Below are 15,364 nucleotides of genomic sequence, written 5' to 3' on the forward strand. Positions count from 1 at the left end.
GAAAAGTGAACATCCTATACCTGTTCACTGAAAATGTTATACAGGTAAATGAGATAAAAATGAAATGTCCAAGGCAGTTTTGACTTGGGGGAGGGGCAGGAAGGTACCCTGGGGTCATCCCCCCTCTTTCTTTGGAGTCCTGGAGGAAGAGAAGGTTGCTGATGAGTCGATTGGATGGCTATACATCCCAGGTCATTTCAACACCAGCTGATGGCTGTTGAGCCTCCCTGCCACACCACAGCTGCCTCGCAGCAGCACTCCAGCCCCTACTAACTGCAGCAGAGCCCAAAACCAATCACTCTAATTTGTTCTGGCTCAATTTAACCTACCAAAGTCAAATCAGTCTAGTTTCCTTCTGCTGGGTTCATCCCAGATGATCCCTCAAGATTGGAATCGTCTGGGATCAAAAGTGCTAGTCAGCACCTTCTCTTTTGCAAATCTTTCTTCCCTCTCTGTGAGTCTGAGAAAAAAGGGAAAAGCTAGATTAATACACTAGAATAAGACAAGTAAAATTCCCAATTCGAGCCTTATTATTTTAGGGAAGAATCTCCATTAAAGGCCAGCTTACCAGAAAGCCCAGAGAATATGAAAGCAAAGAAAGTATGAAGCAAACCATTCCCTCCATCTAGAAGGGCTAGAGAATTAATCTCCCCAAAGGAATGTTAAATAACTACCAGATGTGTCCACCACTTGTACTGTACTGTACTGACCAAAGCAAGCCCTACACCCTAATACCTACCCAGAGGGTAGATTTTCAGGAAGTCTTTCTGGGGATAAAAACTTACTGGGCACAGTAAGATTTATTACTGAGTTATGGTTTTATCTAATAATGCTTTTTTTTAAAGAAAGGAATTTCTCTAAAAAATAATTGTCAAGGAGAATGCTGTGATAGTCATATTCTTTCAATAACCACTATCCTTGGTAAATGAGAAGGCATAGAATCATAATGGGTAAAGTCCTTCATTCATATAGAAACGTTTTATAGTATTGGTGGTGATAGTATATGTAGTAGAAATAATGCTAATGTTCATCCAGCTAGAATCCCTTCTATTAATAAACAGCTTGCAAAGGTATAAGATAATATAAATGTTATTAGAGGCCCCTAAAATGAACAGTTGGTCCAATACAGACCCATGATATATATATATAAATATTTATATTTTATAAATATTTATATATATATATTTTTTCCTCAAAAGCAACTACTTCACGAAGGAAACAATGTCTAACGATATTCTAATCTCCAGCCTGTGGTAGAACAAAGCATTTAAATGAATTGTAAGGTAAGTATACATGGTGTCCTGCCTCCATTAAGGCAAACTTCGTCTATGAAAAATTAGCTTAAAACCATAAATTAATGATTCCTGAATTTTAATTTATTTACTTTTCAAGTACTTATCAGTTCCTAGATGTCCTCCATTCTTCTATTCTAAACTCATAATAACAAATTTCTGAATACTAAGTTCTAAGATTACGTTAGGAAGTCTGTAAAAAAGTTGAATTTTAGAGTTGTAAGGATCTTAGAGATGCTAATTTAGCACAGTTGCCTTCATTTGTTCATTCAGTTTTCCTGAAGACATTTAATGAGTATCTGCAGTAGAAGCACATTTACTGTGAAGCTGATGAAGCTGAAGCTTCAGGGCATCCCACTGGTACAGTCTCTTCCAGTGTGAACTCAGGAATGTGATCACTTGGTCGTGTGTGTTTATGAAATTTACAAATTTACAAAAGCAAACATTTAAACTGCAATTAAGACCACAATCTCTTTCCACTTGGATTTTCCCTCCATCACCTTATGCCTAGAGTCAGTTGGTATTGGAGTTATTGGGGGCACTTTGGGATCTGCTGGGAAATTTGCGCTGGGGATACATTCAGTTTGGATTTAGTAGGATATATTTTTTTGGTTGTCAGCTTCTCCAAAGAATAGTTGTTACTGCTTAAATTCCAATTTGTCCATTGTGCAACTCACCAAGCATTACACCCAGGATACATTATCACTACATAAACACATCCTAATTCCCCTAACACTGAAAATATGTGTGGGTAGTGGAGGTGAAACAAGATTCAAAATGTACAACAGCAAAAGGCGAGTTGTAGAAAATTATTTCAGGCATCAGAAGACAAAACCAGAACAGAAAGAATCACATCTAATTGATGTAATTTCTCTCATAACAGTAATATGTTCAATAATGGAGTGTATATAATTTTTATAATTGTAAATTCAGCAAACTTTTTTTAAATGAAAATCATGTAAAATAGAATTTTTCAGAATTTTTGTTTGTAGGGCAAAAACCTGTGGCAATACCACAAACAATGAGTGTGTATGTGAGTGTATAGTGTTGTATGTTTACCTGGCCCTTCTATCAATAATACACTCAATCAAATTTGAGGAAAGACTGAATTCTCTTTCCATTATATGTACAGAAAATGACACTAGAAAATCATTGTCATATGAAATGCTATCAAAGAGTATACCAACAAAGGTATAAGAAAAAAATATTATAGAGGTATACCAGGCAGTTAATGGAAAAAATACTGTTTTTCTAGACTTCGTGATATTTGTAGTATTAGCCAACCTTTTAAAATTGGTAATTTGTATGATTTATTTTTTCATTCACTTTAAAAAATTTTTACTTATTTATTTTTGGCTGCATTGGGTCTTCGTTGCTGCTCACGGGCTTTCTCTAGTTGCGGCGAGCATGGGCTACTCTTTGTTGTGGTGCACGGACTTCTCATTGCGGTGGCGTCTCTTGTTGCGGAGCACGGGCTCTAGGCACGTGGGCTTCAGTAGTTGCGGCTTCATTCACTTTTATATCTAATTTTTATTTTTAATTTTAAATCTTTCTCTTTAAAGAGAAATTGCAAAAATCTTCACGTACCTTAAAACCTTGGTCTGTCCTTGAGTGCCAACCATGTGTCAGATACACACTCATTCTTAGAGATACAGTGATGAATAAAAACCAGTGCTTTCCCTCAAGGAGCAAGTCTGATGGGGTAAACGGAGGAGCAAAGCAGGTAGGACAGGGAAAATCTTTCTATGGGTATAAATAGGATGGACCCCAACTTAGTCTAAAAGGTTCCAGGAAGGCTCACTAGAGGAGATAACTTTTTTCCCCTCTGCCTCCTGTGACCACCATGACTTCCACAAAAGGTCTGCAATTCAATACTTATTTGATGTTTGAGAAAAGCTGAAGTTCATCACACTGTAACTGAACTACCATTCCCAATGCACAAGCACTGTATTCCTCAAAAGTATGAGAAAAGACAAAGTGCTGACTCTGAAGCATTTCAACAAAGATGCAAGTGTAGTTTAGAAATGTTAAGCTTTTTGTTCTAAAAAGTCCACCAGAGGGATAAGCTTCTGTATATATGTTGGAGCACAGTATTTACTATGTGGCAGGTGGCCCAGGAATACTAAGACAGCTGTCAACATCAAGGAAAGCACCAGTCCATGAAAAGCAAGCAGATGGATCGGGGCACTTCACTAGCTGCCTCCTAGAATAATAGCTGGCCAAATGAGGCAATGTCACGCTGCCCAGGGCAGTAGAAAGCTATTACTTGGTATAAGCCCTCAGTTAGGAGATGGGGCGGGGGAACGTCCTCCCCTTTCCTTTGTATAGCCCAGGTTTTCATTAAGAAACACAACAGCAAATAAGGAAGGGGGGAAAATGATGTTAGCATTTCTCATTCTGTTACATTCTGATTATCATGGTTTGTAACACGGGAAAATGCCTCAGTCTTGCTGCTTCAATGAGAGCAGATGGTAAAATTTTAAGTAATTGGTTATTCAGATTTCTATGGGATGCATGAAGTTCTGTTGTATTGTTTGTCTGGTTTTTATTTCCAGAACATGTGGAGATTGACATCTTTCAAACACACATCTTTTAATGCTTAAATTAAGATGTGTTAGTCTGACCTAAATTATATTTACTTTTCTTCCCTTGAAATTGATGATGATACTTATGAAGAGAAATGAATGCTTTAAAAAATTATAACATTAACAAATATTTTCATCTAAAACAGTGCAAAATTTGCTAATACCAAACCATTGTATTCTAAAGGGTATATAAATAGAAGAAGGATTTCTTTGGCAAACATAGATTATAAAATCTATTCCAAAATAGTTATTCATACCAATTCAGTTTGATATATCTTTTGTTTGAGTCAAAAGCTATCTATAATATAAAGTCATATGTAGACTATTAACTTTTAGTAATGCAGCTTCATACAGATGACACAGATAATGGCTCAGAATAATAATTTACTATTATTTGCAAAACTCAGTTCCTATATTGTTTTCTGAAAATAATTGATGAGTACAGAAGTTATGTACTGTATTGTACATATCTGATATACAATTTTAAATGGATTTATTTTGAAAAGAACAATTGTTTATAAATTTCTGGACTGTACTATTTTAGTGTTTATTGTAAATTTTGTTTATTAGGGCTCATGAAACAAAGCTTCAGAGGAAAAAGATAATTGGTTTGTGAATTAGCTTTCTTGTTGTTTTTATTTTGAAGTTGGAGAACAGACATATCCCAGAATCCTGAGTTTTCTTACTATGGACATGTTCCCAGTTTGATTTGCTGCAAATGGTTTAAAAGCAAGGCATAGAGGCAGCTGTTATTGTGAGCAAATGTTTTGATTAGAGAGAGAAAGCAGCTGGAAATGATACATGCTGTCACGTAAGATAAGCCACAGTTTTCAAATGGGGACTTTACCTAATCTAAAATTGAGATTAGCATTATTTCCTTTACATGAATTTTCTTTGTATAGAATGGACTAGATGGCTATTCACTTTGTTTATAATCTGGAGTGATGAAGTACTGATACTTACCTATGGAAATCTTACATAGTCCGTTATGAAATAATAATATCATTAACAAATTTTCATGAAATTTCACTTAAAAATATTGCTAAATGTAGTTAAAAATCCATATGGAGCTTATAAAATCAAGTGTTACTGTAGAGGATACAATTTTGATTTTTTAGAAATGAAGTAAGTACATTCTCAATGCCTCCACTTTCATTATGAAAAATTTCTAAAAATTTATCAAACTATAACTTAATTGGTTTTGCAAATAATGAACAAAAGCAGCCTACATCAAATATTTCCATCAGTCTGTGTTAGCAACTGAATTCCTTCCTCACCTCTTCCAATCAACTTTTCATTGGTAAATAGTAAAAGGAGTTACCTATGAAAAAAAGGTGAAACAGAAGAAGTTACAATAGGAATATTTTGACTCCAGTATCAAAGTAAAAAGGTAATTCTTATAATTGATTTCATATTAACAACCATTCTTAAGTTTCATTCATTTCTACATCCTATCTTCTACTTTACTTTTCTTTCTTTCAACTCTCCAAATAAGTACTTTTGGGTAGTCAGTTTCCATCGTAAGTCATTTGGTTTATTTCTCCTACAGGTGAATATATTGACATATGACTTTGAATTATCAAGTCTGGAAGACAATCAAATGAACAAATTGTTTTTTATCAATTTCACAGTTGGTCTTAATTTAAGTAACTCCAGAAATGATGATTCCATTTCTATCTGGTTCAACAGGAACTCCACTTCAAATGATCAGTCATGTACATCATCAAATGAAAGAGCTGACCACACCACAACTTTATAAACCATATGCAGTCTGAGGGGAATGGAAATTAACTTATTCATCTTAAATTCTGCCACTTTCATTCTAGTTTTTCCTACCACTTAAAGACATTCTGTAGGTATATGTATCTCTGCAGCTTAAATAAAACACAATCTAGGTTAGAAATAAAAAGCATCTTTTAATAAAATTTAAAATGTAGCTACTGGAAAACTCTTCCTTAGTAGGTAAGGAAGGTAGACAGAGAAATTTTTAAAAATTAAGTATTTACTGAAAAGTTTATTAATCAGTCTACATTTCAGAAAAGCAAAACAAAACAAAAAATAAGAAAATGGAAAATTCTGAAATAAAGATCTAGATAGAGTCTAAATCAAGATCACTGACCTAGTAGTCATTCTTCTAGTGTTAGCTGCCTCAAACTCGATTAGGAAAGTTGGTGGGAGGAATATATATTAAGAAAAACCAAAAAACGATATCCCATCTACAAAGTTATTTTATGGCCTTCTACCTGTTCAATAAACATTCTACCTGTTCCAGGCCCTGCGTTTGGCGATTGGAATATGAATGTGATCCACCTCAAGACATTGTCTCAAAAAAGGAGAACAGAACTAAGTGACAGTTACAAATCACAGGACAGTGTGATAAATTGGAAAAGTGAGAAATACGTACATGGGAAAAGGGGAGAAGAAAGTGTCTAACTGTATCACTTGGGCAGGCTGTACTTGAGGTCAGGGATAGATTTCACAAATCAGGCTCCAGAAACATGGATCAGAAAGTCCTGCAACCACAACCAGTTAAAACACCTGTTGAAACATTTATATTAGAAATGTCGCACTTGTCAGAAAGCAGTATCAAAGCCCAACAGGAGTGCATACAACACTGGGCCAACAATAGACATATAATTAATACCTGCTATCTGATTTGGTGAGGAGACATTACAGTCAGTGGGTGCTACTACATTGTGAATCATCAAATAATATGTGTAACATAAGGATATTTAAGGGCTTTGGTATGTTAATATGAAACTACCTTTAAGTGAACTACTTGCTTCATTCTTTAAAATAATTGCATAATTAAAAAGTAGACGACAATAATAAAGTATGAGAAATATGCAAGCAGAGAAACTGCTGCACTGATCCTAACTCGATTTACATAATCTGAGTTTATATCTGCCAATTACTGACTGAGACAGGTTAGACCAGTAAATCAGGATGGAGAAGTCTTACTACTAACCAAATATCTAATTTAGGACCAAAATCAAGTGTATACAAGAACCAAACAGTTTGACATTTGTTTGGCATTCTTGTAAATTGCCTTTCTCACAGCTATTACACTGAATTCACTCTAACTTGTCAGGTTGTTATTATTTCTGTTGTGAAATCCAGGAAGTCACCTGGTCCATGTTTATGATTAGTGGTTAAAGTGGTTTTTTTCCTCTAAAAATTGGTGGCAGTGCTGTATTGTCTAATAGTATATCTACAAATTTCAAGAGATCTGTAACTCATATAATAAATATATTCACATTTCCCATACTGTTTGCAGTTGTCAACATATTCAGGCCGTTGATTTTTATGTTATACAATTTTAGACTTTCTTTTTTGAAAATTAATTACTCAAATCTACTATATTCTATTCTGGTTCTTCTTATGTAAAATGCCACTTACTCTATATTACTGTTTTGTATAAAATTATTTTTATGTAAAGATAATTTTTATTTTGAAATTATTTTATACTTATTGAAAAACTACAAGAATAGTACAAAGAACTTTTTATTCCCTGAATCATTTGAAAGTATGTTTTCAAAATGATGTCCTGGGCTTCCCTGGTGGCGCAGTGGTTGAGAGTCTGCCTGCCGATGCAGGGGACACAGGTTCATGCCCCAGTCTGCGAGGATCCCACATGCCGCGGAGTGGCTGGGCCCGTGGGCCATGGCCGCTGAGTCTGCGCGTCCGGAGCCTGTGCTCCGCAACGGGAGACGCCACAACAGTGAGAGGCCCGCGTACTGCAAAAAAATAAATAAATAAAAAATAAAAATAAAAATAGCTAATCACTGAATAATTTAATATTTTATTTAGACTAACATAATCAAATATTAACCTTCACTAACATTCTATGTAAATTGATACAGCCACTATGGAGAACAGTATGGAGGTTGCTTAAAAAACTAAAAATAGAATTACCATATGACCCAGCAATCCCACTACTGGGCATATATCCAGAGAAAACCATAATTTCAAAAAGACACATGCACCCTAATGTTCATTGCAGCAGTATTTACAATAGCCAGGTCATGGAAGCAACCTAAACGCCCATCGACAGACGAATGGATAAAGATGTAGTACATATATACAATGGGGTATTACTCAGCCATAAAAAGGAACGAAATTGGGTCATTTGCAGAGACGTGGATGGAACTAGAGACTGTGATACAGAGTGAAGTCAGTCAGAAAGAGAAAAACAAATGTCGTATATTAACGCATATATGTGGAATCTAGAAAAATGGTACAGATGAACCGGTTTGCAAGGCAGAAATAGAGACACAGATGTAGAGAACAAATGTATGGACACCAAGGGGGGAAAGTGGGGGTGTTGGTGGTGGGATGAATTGGGAGATTGGGATTGACATATACAGTAATATGTATAAAATAGATAACTAATAAGAACCTGCTGTATAAAAAATAAACTTAAAAAAATCTACAAATACTAAGCAAAGAAAAAAAAATTCATTGCCACAGTGCTTATGATACAAAAAGTGGTAGAAAAAATGGAGATGTTTAAGGGGACAAATTAGACAAATAATGGTACATATTAACAAAGAACTATACAGCCATTAAAAAGAATAGAGATGAAATGGAAAATGCCAGTAAGTATAGTTAACTATTAATTTTATTTTTAAAGGAAGATAAAGAGTAACAATATGGTGTATACATTTTCAAAGGATCTATATATGCCATAAAATTTAATTTCTTTTCTTTGTAAGGACATAAGAAATATGTGATAGGTACATCTCTTGGGAGAGAGATGGTGGGGGAAAACCATGGAGGTGGGTAAGAGAGACATTGTTTAATATTTACATTTCTGTACTGTTAATTTTTGAAAAATCTTATGTATGTATAATTTTTCTCTATGTTAACAAACACTCTCTGGGTACAGGGATAATTGGTGTTTTTGCTTGTTTTATTCTTTATTCTTTTCTGTTTTACAAAAATAAAGACTACTTCAATAAAATTAAAAAAAAACCCTTCACTAACATTCCAAATTTATTTAATATGCCCCCAAAATCTGTGGACCAGGCAAAAATTACATATAATATTGGCTTACATATTCATTCATTTAACAAATGTGGGCACAATATATACCATGCAGTGCCCTAGGCACTTGGAATGTAAGGTGTGAATAAATTCCCTGCACTTGTGAAATTTATGTTCTAGTGTAAAAGACCAACATGAATACATAAATATATATAATAATATCAGGTCATGATAAAGTGCTTTAAGGAAAATATAGCAGGAGAAGAGAGTAGAGGAGGGTGAATTTGCTGGTTTGAATATGATAGTTAGAGATGAAACCTCTGAGGAAGTGATTTGAATGAAATGGAGTGAGACATGCAAAGATCCAGGGAAAGGTATTCTGGGTAGAGGGAAGAGCAAATGCAAAGGTCTTGAGAAGAGAATGGGCTTGGCTCATTTGAGGACTAATAAGCTGAAGTGCAGCAAATTATTGGGAAGGAGACTAAAGATGTAGCTGGAACGCATGAGGTAGGGACCCTTGTAAGCCCTGGTAAAGTTTTGGATTTTATTTTACATGTGATGGGGAGCTACTGGAAGGTTCAGAATAGGAGAGTGATATGTTTTATTTTTTAAAAAGAAAAATGACACTGGTTGCTGCGAAGGGAGAACATTGTTGTTGAGGTAGAAGGGAAGTGGAGTGACTAGGAAGTGAATTTAGAGGTCCAGACAGGAGGCTATGGTGGTATGGACTAGAGAAATTCTAGTGAAGGGGGTGTGAGGTCAGATTCCGGATTTTGTTTTTGAAACAGAATTTGCTGATGGATTGTAAGAGGGACATGAGAGAAGAAATTATATCTCTTCTTCATATTTTAATTGTTATCAATTTGATTATTGGCATAATGAATCATAATTTGCATTCAGTATTATTGTCATTATTTTACTTTGCTATCAATGAACCCATTTAAAAAATTATTTATTTATTTGGCTGTGTTGGGTATTAGTTGCAGCACGTGGGATCTTTTAGTTGCAGCATGTGGGCTCTTAGTTGTGGCATGTGGGATGCAGGATCTAGTTCCCTGACCAGGGATTGAACCTGGGCCCCCTGTATTGGGAGCACAGAGTCTTAACCACTAGACCTCCAGGGAAGTCCCATCAATGAACCCATTTTTAATTCCTGATATCTTATTTTGATTGGCTAAATGAACTCATGCAAGTTGGTACATATAAAGATAGGATCTTCTTACTATACTTATTTGCAAAGTGAATGGAATATTGATTATAATGGATAAGTTCTTTTGATTTTGCCATGTTTATATAATTGTGAATACTGTGATTACTCAATTCTCCCACTTTTCTTTACATACCCTACTGTAAAATATTAGGATAGGGTACAAAATGATGTCATTTGGTCTTTATTTAACAGCAGAAAATGAAACTTATTATCAGTACTGTTGTAATATAACCATCCAGGATTTCCAAAATGTGCATATGTGAAACAAAAAGCATGAAATTTTAAACATTTTGGAGACCTCATTAACAGCTTAAAACATATTGGTATTTTTCAGAGAATGAATGCTTTATGAAACTTTAGGGTATCACTTGTATTAATAAGTTATAATTTCTAAGTAGAAATATAAAGAATCTTCTTTTAAATTAATTTTGTGAAAAATTATCTAGCTTCTCAGAGTCCTAAATCTGTCCTGATTCAAACATACATACATAGTGTATTTACATAGATATCTACACACAACAAGTTGTCAAAAACACAGAATAAGAAATAGTTCAATGCTGCTGTTTACTATCTGTCTCCAGTTCTTAAGTCAATTTTCTAAACAGTTCGATTTACATGGCTGGTCAAGGCCTTGAAAAATATCCCTCAATCTCCCATGGTTGCATCAAAAATCTGATTTTATCATATAAAGTGTTTTCTATTTCTAGTAGTGAGATTTACCTAATAACTAAATCAGGATCAGAAAACAAGAGAATATGTGAATCAAAGCAAGGTCCATCCAAGGCCTAGAACCCCTTTCAAAGCTATGGTAGTTTATTTCTTCCAAAGAACTAGCTTTTGGTTTCACTGATTTTTCTCTATTGTTTTTCAATATCATTGGTTTCTTCTCTAATCTTTATTATGTCTTTTGATCTGTTTGCTTTAGGTTTAATTTTCTTGTCTTTTTCAATTTTCTTAACATAGAAGCATAGATTATTGTCTTGAAATAATTTCTTTCTAATTTAATGCTATATATTTAATGCTATATATTTCCCTTGGAGTGCTGTTAGTTGCATCCCAGAAATTTTGATATGGTGCATTTTCATTTTGTTTGGTTACAAATATTTTCTGATTTCCCTTGAATTATCCTCTTTGAACTATGGATTGTTGAGAAATGTGTTGTTTAATTCCTAAGTGTTTAGAGATTTTTAAATGTGTCATTGATTTATAATTTAATTCCTTCATGGTCAGAGAACATACTTTGTATGGTTTCAATTGTCTTAAGTCTATTAACGTTTGTTTTATGACCTAGGATATGGTCTATCTTGATGATTCATTCCCTATACACTCAAAAAAAGTACTATTCTGATGCTGTTGGATTGAGTGTTGTTCTATAAATGTCATTTCAATATAGCAGTTTGATGACATTTATAACCTTGCTGATCATCTGTTTACAGGTTCTATCACTTATTAACAGAGATGTGTTGAAGTACCAACTATTACCGTGGATCTATTTCTTTCAGCTCTGTCAATTTTTCTTCAAGTATTTTGAAGATGTTTTTTAGGTGAATGCACATTTAAAATTGTTGTCTTCTTGGTGTGGAGTTCCGGATTTTGGAGAGTTCCTCCTCGTACCCCCACCCCAACAAACTGCCAGGAAGAAAGAAGTATGAGTCATAGGAAAATGAAAAAGGGATGTCTCAAATTTTGTAGGACTCATTATTGATTTGAGAACTTGAGTTGGATTGAAGAATAAGTACAAATAGAGGATTGTTTCAAGATGGCGGTGTAGAAGGATGTGCTCTCACTCCCTCTTGCAAGAACACCAGAATCACAACTAACTGCTGAAGAATCATCGACAGGAAGACACTGGAACTCACCAACAAAGATACCCCACACCCAAAGACAAAGGAGAAGCCACAGTGAGATGGTAGGAGGGACGAAAACACAATAAAATCAAATCCCATAACTGCTGCGTGAGTGACTCACAAACTGGAGAGCACTTATATCACAGAAGTCCAGCCACTGGAGTGAAGGTTCTGAGCCCCACGTCAGGCTTCCCAATCTGGGGGTCCGGCAAAGGGAAGAGGAATTCCTAGAGGATCAAGACTTTGAAGGCTAGTGGGATTTGATTGCAGGACTTCAACAGGACTGGGGGAAACAGAGACTCCACTCTTGGAGGGCACACACAAAGTAGTGTTCACATTGGGACCCAGGGGAAGGAGCAGTGACCCCATAGGAGACTGAACCAGACCTACCTGCTAGTGTTGGAGGCTCTCCTGCAGAGGCGGGGGGTGGCTGTGTCTCACCATGAGGACAAGGGCATTGGCAGCAGAAGTTCTGGGAAGTACTCCTTGGCGTGAATCCTCCCAGAGTCTGCCATTAGCTTCACCAAAGAGCCCAGGTAGGCTCCAGTGGTGGGTCGCCTCAGGCCAAACAAGGAACAGGGAGGGAACCAAGCCCCACTCATCAGCAGACAAGTGGATTAAAGTTTTACTGAGCTCTGCCCACCAAAGCAACAGCCAGCTCTACCCACCACCAGTCCCTCCCATCAGGAAACTCGCACAAGCCTTAGATAGCCTCATCCACGAGAGGGAAGACAGCAGAAGCAAGAAGAACTACAGTTCTGCAGCCTGTGGAACAAAAACCACATTCACAGAAAGATAGACAAGATGAAAAGGCAGAGGGCTATGTTCCAAATGAAGGAACAAGATAAAACCCCAGAAAAACAACTAAATGAAGTGGAGATAGGCAACCTTCCAGAAAAAGAATTCAGAATAATGATAGTGAAGATGATCCAGGACCTCAGAAAAAGAATGGAGGCAAAGATCAAGAAGATGTAAGAAATATTTTAAAAAATGTAGAAGAATTAAAGAACAAACAGAAATGAACAACACAATAACTGAAATGAAAAATACACTAGAAGGAATCAATAGCAGAATAACTGAGGCAGAAGAACGGATAAGTGACCTCTAAGACAGAATGGTGGAATTCACTGCTGTGAACAGAATAAAGAAAAAAGAATGAAAAGAAATGAAGACAGCCTAAGAGACCTGTGGGACAACAATAAACGCAACAACATTTGCATTATAGGGGTCCCAGAAGGAGAAGAGAAAGAGAAAGGACCCGAGAAAATATTTGAAAAGATTATAGTTGAAAACTTCCCTAACATGGGAAAGGAAATAGCCACCCAAGTCCAGGAAGTGCAGAGATTCCCATACAGGATAAACCCAAGAAGAAACATGCCGAGAAACATAGTAATAAAACTGGCAAAACTTAAAGACAAAGAAAAATTATTGAAAGCAGCAAGGAAAAAATGACAAATAACATACAAGGGAACTCCCATAAGGTTAAGAGCTGATTTCTCAGCAGAAACTCTACAAGCCAGAAGGGAGTGGCATGATATGCTTAAAGTGATGAAAGGGAAGAACGTACAACCAAGATTACTCTACCCGGCAAGGATCTCATTCAGATTCAATGGAGAAATCAAAAGCTTTACAGACAAGCAAAAGCTAAGAGAATTCAGCACCACCAAACCAGCTATAAAACAAATGATAAAGGAACTTCTCTAAGAGGGAAACACAAGAGAAGAAAATGACTTACAAAAACAAACCCAAAACAATTAAGAAAATGGTAATAGGATCATACATGTCGATAATTACCTCAAACGTGAATGGATTAACTGCTCCATCCAAAAGACACAGCCTTGCTGAATGGATACAAAAACAAGACCCATATACATGCTGTCTACAAGAGACCCACTTCAGACCTAGGGACACATTCAGACTGAAAGTGAGGGGATGGAAGAAGATATTCCATGCAAATGGAAATCAAAAGAAAGCTGGAGTAGCAATACCCATATCATATAAAATAGACTTTTAAATAAAGAATGTTACAAGAGACAAGGAAGGACACTACATAATGATAAAGGGATCAAACCAAGAAGAAGATATGACAATTATAAATATATATGCACCCAACACAGGAGCACCTCAATATATAAGGCAAGTGCTAACAGCCATAAAAGAGGAAATCAACAGTAACACAATAATAGTGGGTGACTTTAACACCTCACCAATGGACAGATCATCCAAACAGAAAATTAATATGGAAACACAAGCTTCAAATGACACAATAGACCAGATAAGATTTAATTGATATTTATAGGACATTCCAACCAAAACCAACAGATTACACTTTCTTCTCAAGTGCGCACGGAACATTCTCCAGGATAGATCACATCTTGGGTCACAAATCAAGCCTCAGTAAATTTAAGAAAATTGAAATCATATAAAGCATCTTTTCAGACCACAACGCTATGAGATTAGAAATCAATTACAGGGAAAAAAACTGTAAAAAACACAAACACATGGAGGCTACACAATACGTTACTAAATAACCAAGAGATCACTGAAGAAATCAAAGAGGAAGTCAAACAATACCTAGAGAAAAATGATAATGAAAACACCACAATCCAAAACCTACGGAATGCAGCAAAAGCAATTCTAAGAGGGAAGTTCATAGCTATACAAGCCTACCTCAACAAACAAGAAAAATCTCAAATACACAATCTAACCTTACACCTAAAGGAACTAGAGAAAGAAGAAAAAACAAAACCCAAAGTTAGCAGAAGCAAAGAAATCATAAAGATCAGAGCAGAAATAAATGAAATACAAACAAAGAAAACAATAGCAAAGATCAATAAAACTAAAAGCTGGTTCTTTGAGAAGATAAACAACATTGATAAACCATTAGCCAGACTCATCAAGAAAAAGAGGAGGAGGACTCAAATCAATAAAATTAGAAATGAAAAAGGAGAAGTTCCAACAGACACTGCAGAAATACAAAGCATCCTAAGAGATTATTACAAGCAACTCTTTGCCAATAAACTGGGCAACCTGGAAGAAAATGGACAAATTCTTAGAAAGATATATAAACTTCCAAGACTGAACCAGGAAGAAATAGAAAATATGAACAGACCAATCACAAGTAATGAAATTGAAACTGTGATTAAAAATCTTCCAACAAACGAAAGTCCAGGACCAGATGGCTTCACAGGTGAATTCTGTCAAACATCTAGAGAAGAGCTAACATTCATCCTTCTCTAATGCTTCCAAAAAATTGCAGAGGAAGGAACACTCCAAAACTTATTCTATGAGGCCACCATGACCCTGATACCAAAATCAGACAAAGATACTACAAAAAAAGAAAATTACAGACCAATATCACTGATGAATATAGATGCAAAAATCCCCAACAGGGCTTCCCTGGTGGCGCAGTGGTTGAGAGTCTGCCTGCCGATGCAGGGGACG

At 35.7% G+C, this 15,364-nt stretch overlaps 1 protein-coding gene across 1 annotated transcript in view; it reads right to left on the reverse strand.

The window, feature by feature from the left end:
- Window positions 1–7,390: 7,390 nt before the first annotated feature.
- ARL6 (ADP ribosylation factor like GTPase 6) overlaps window positions 7,391–15,364 on the reverse strand; it is a 73,024-nt gene continuing 65,050 nt past the window's right edge. Inside the window, exon 9 of the transcript XR_009540780.1 lies at window positions 7,391–7,614. The gene's annotated coding sequence lies outside the window, so the exon portion shown is untranslated. The remainder of the gene's footprint in view (window positions 7,615–15,364) is intronic.

This window comes from Lagenorhynchus albirostris, chromosome 5 (assembly GCF_949774975.1).
Source record: "Lagenorhynchus albirostris chromosome 5, mLagAlb1.1, whole genome shotgun sequence".
NCBI classification, from domain to species: domain Eukaryota; kingdom Metazoa; phylum Chordata; class Mammalia; order Artiodactyla; family Delphinidae; genus Lagenorhynchus; species Lagenorhynchus albirostris.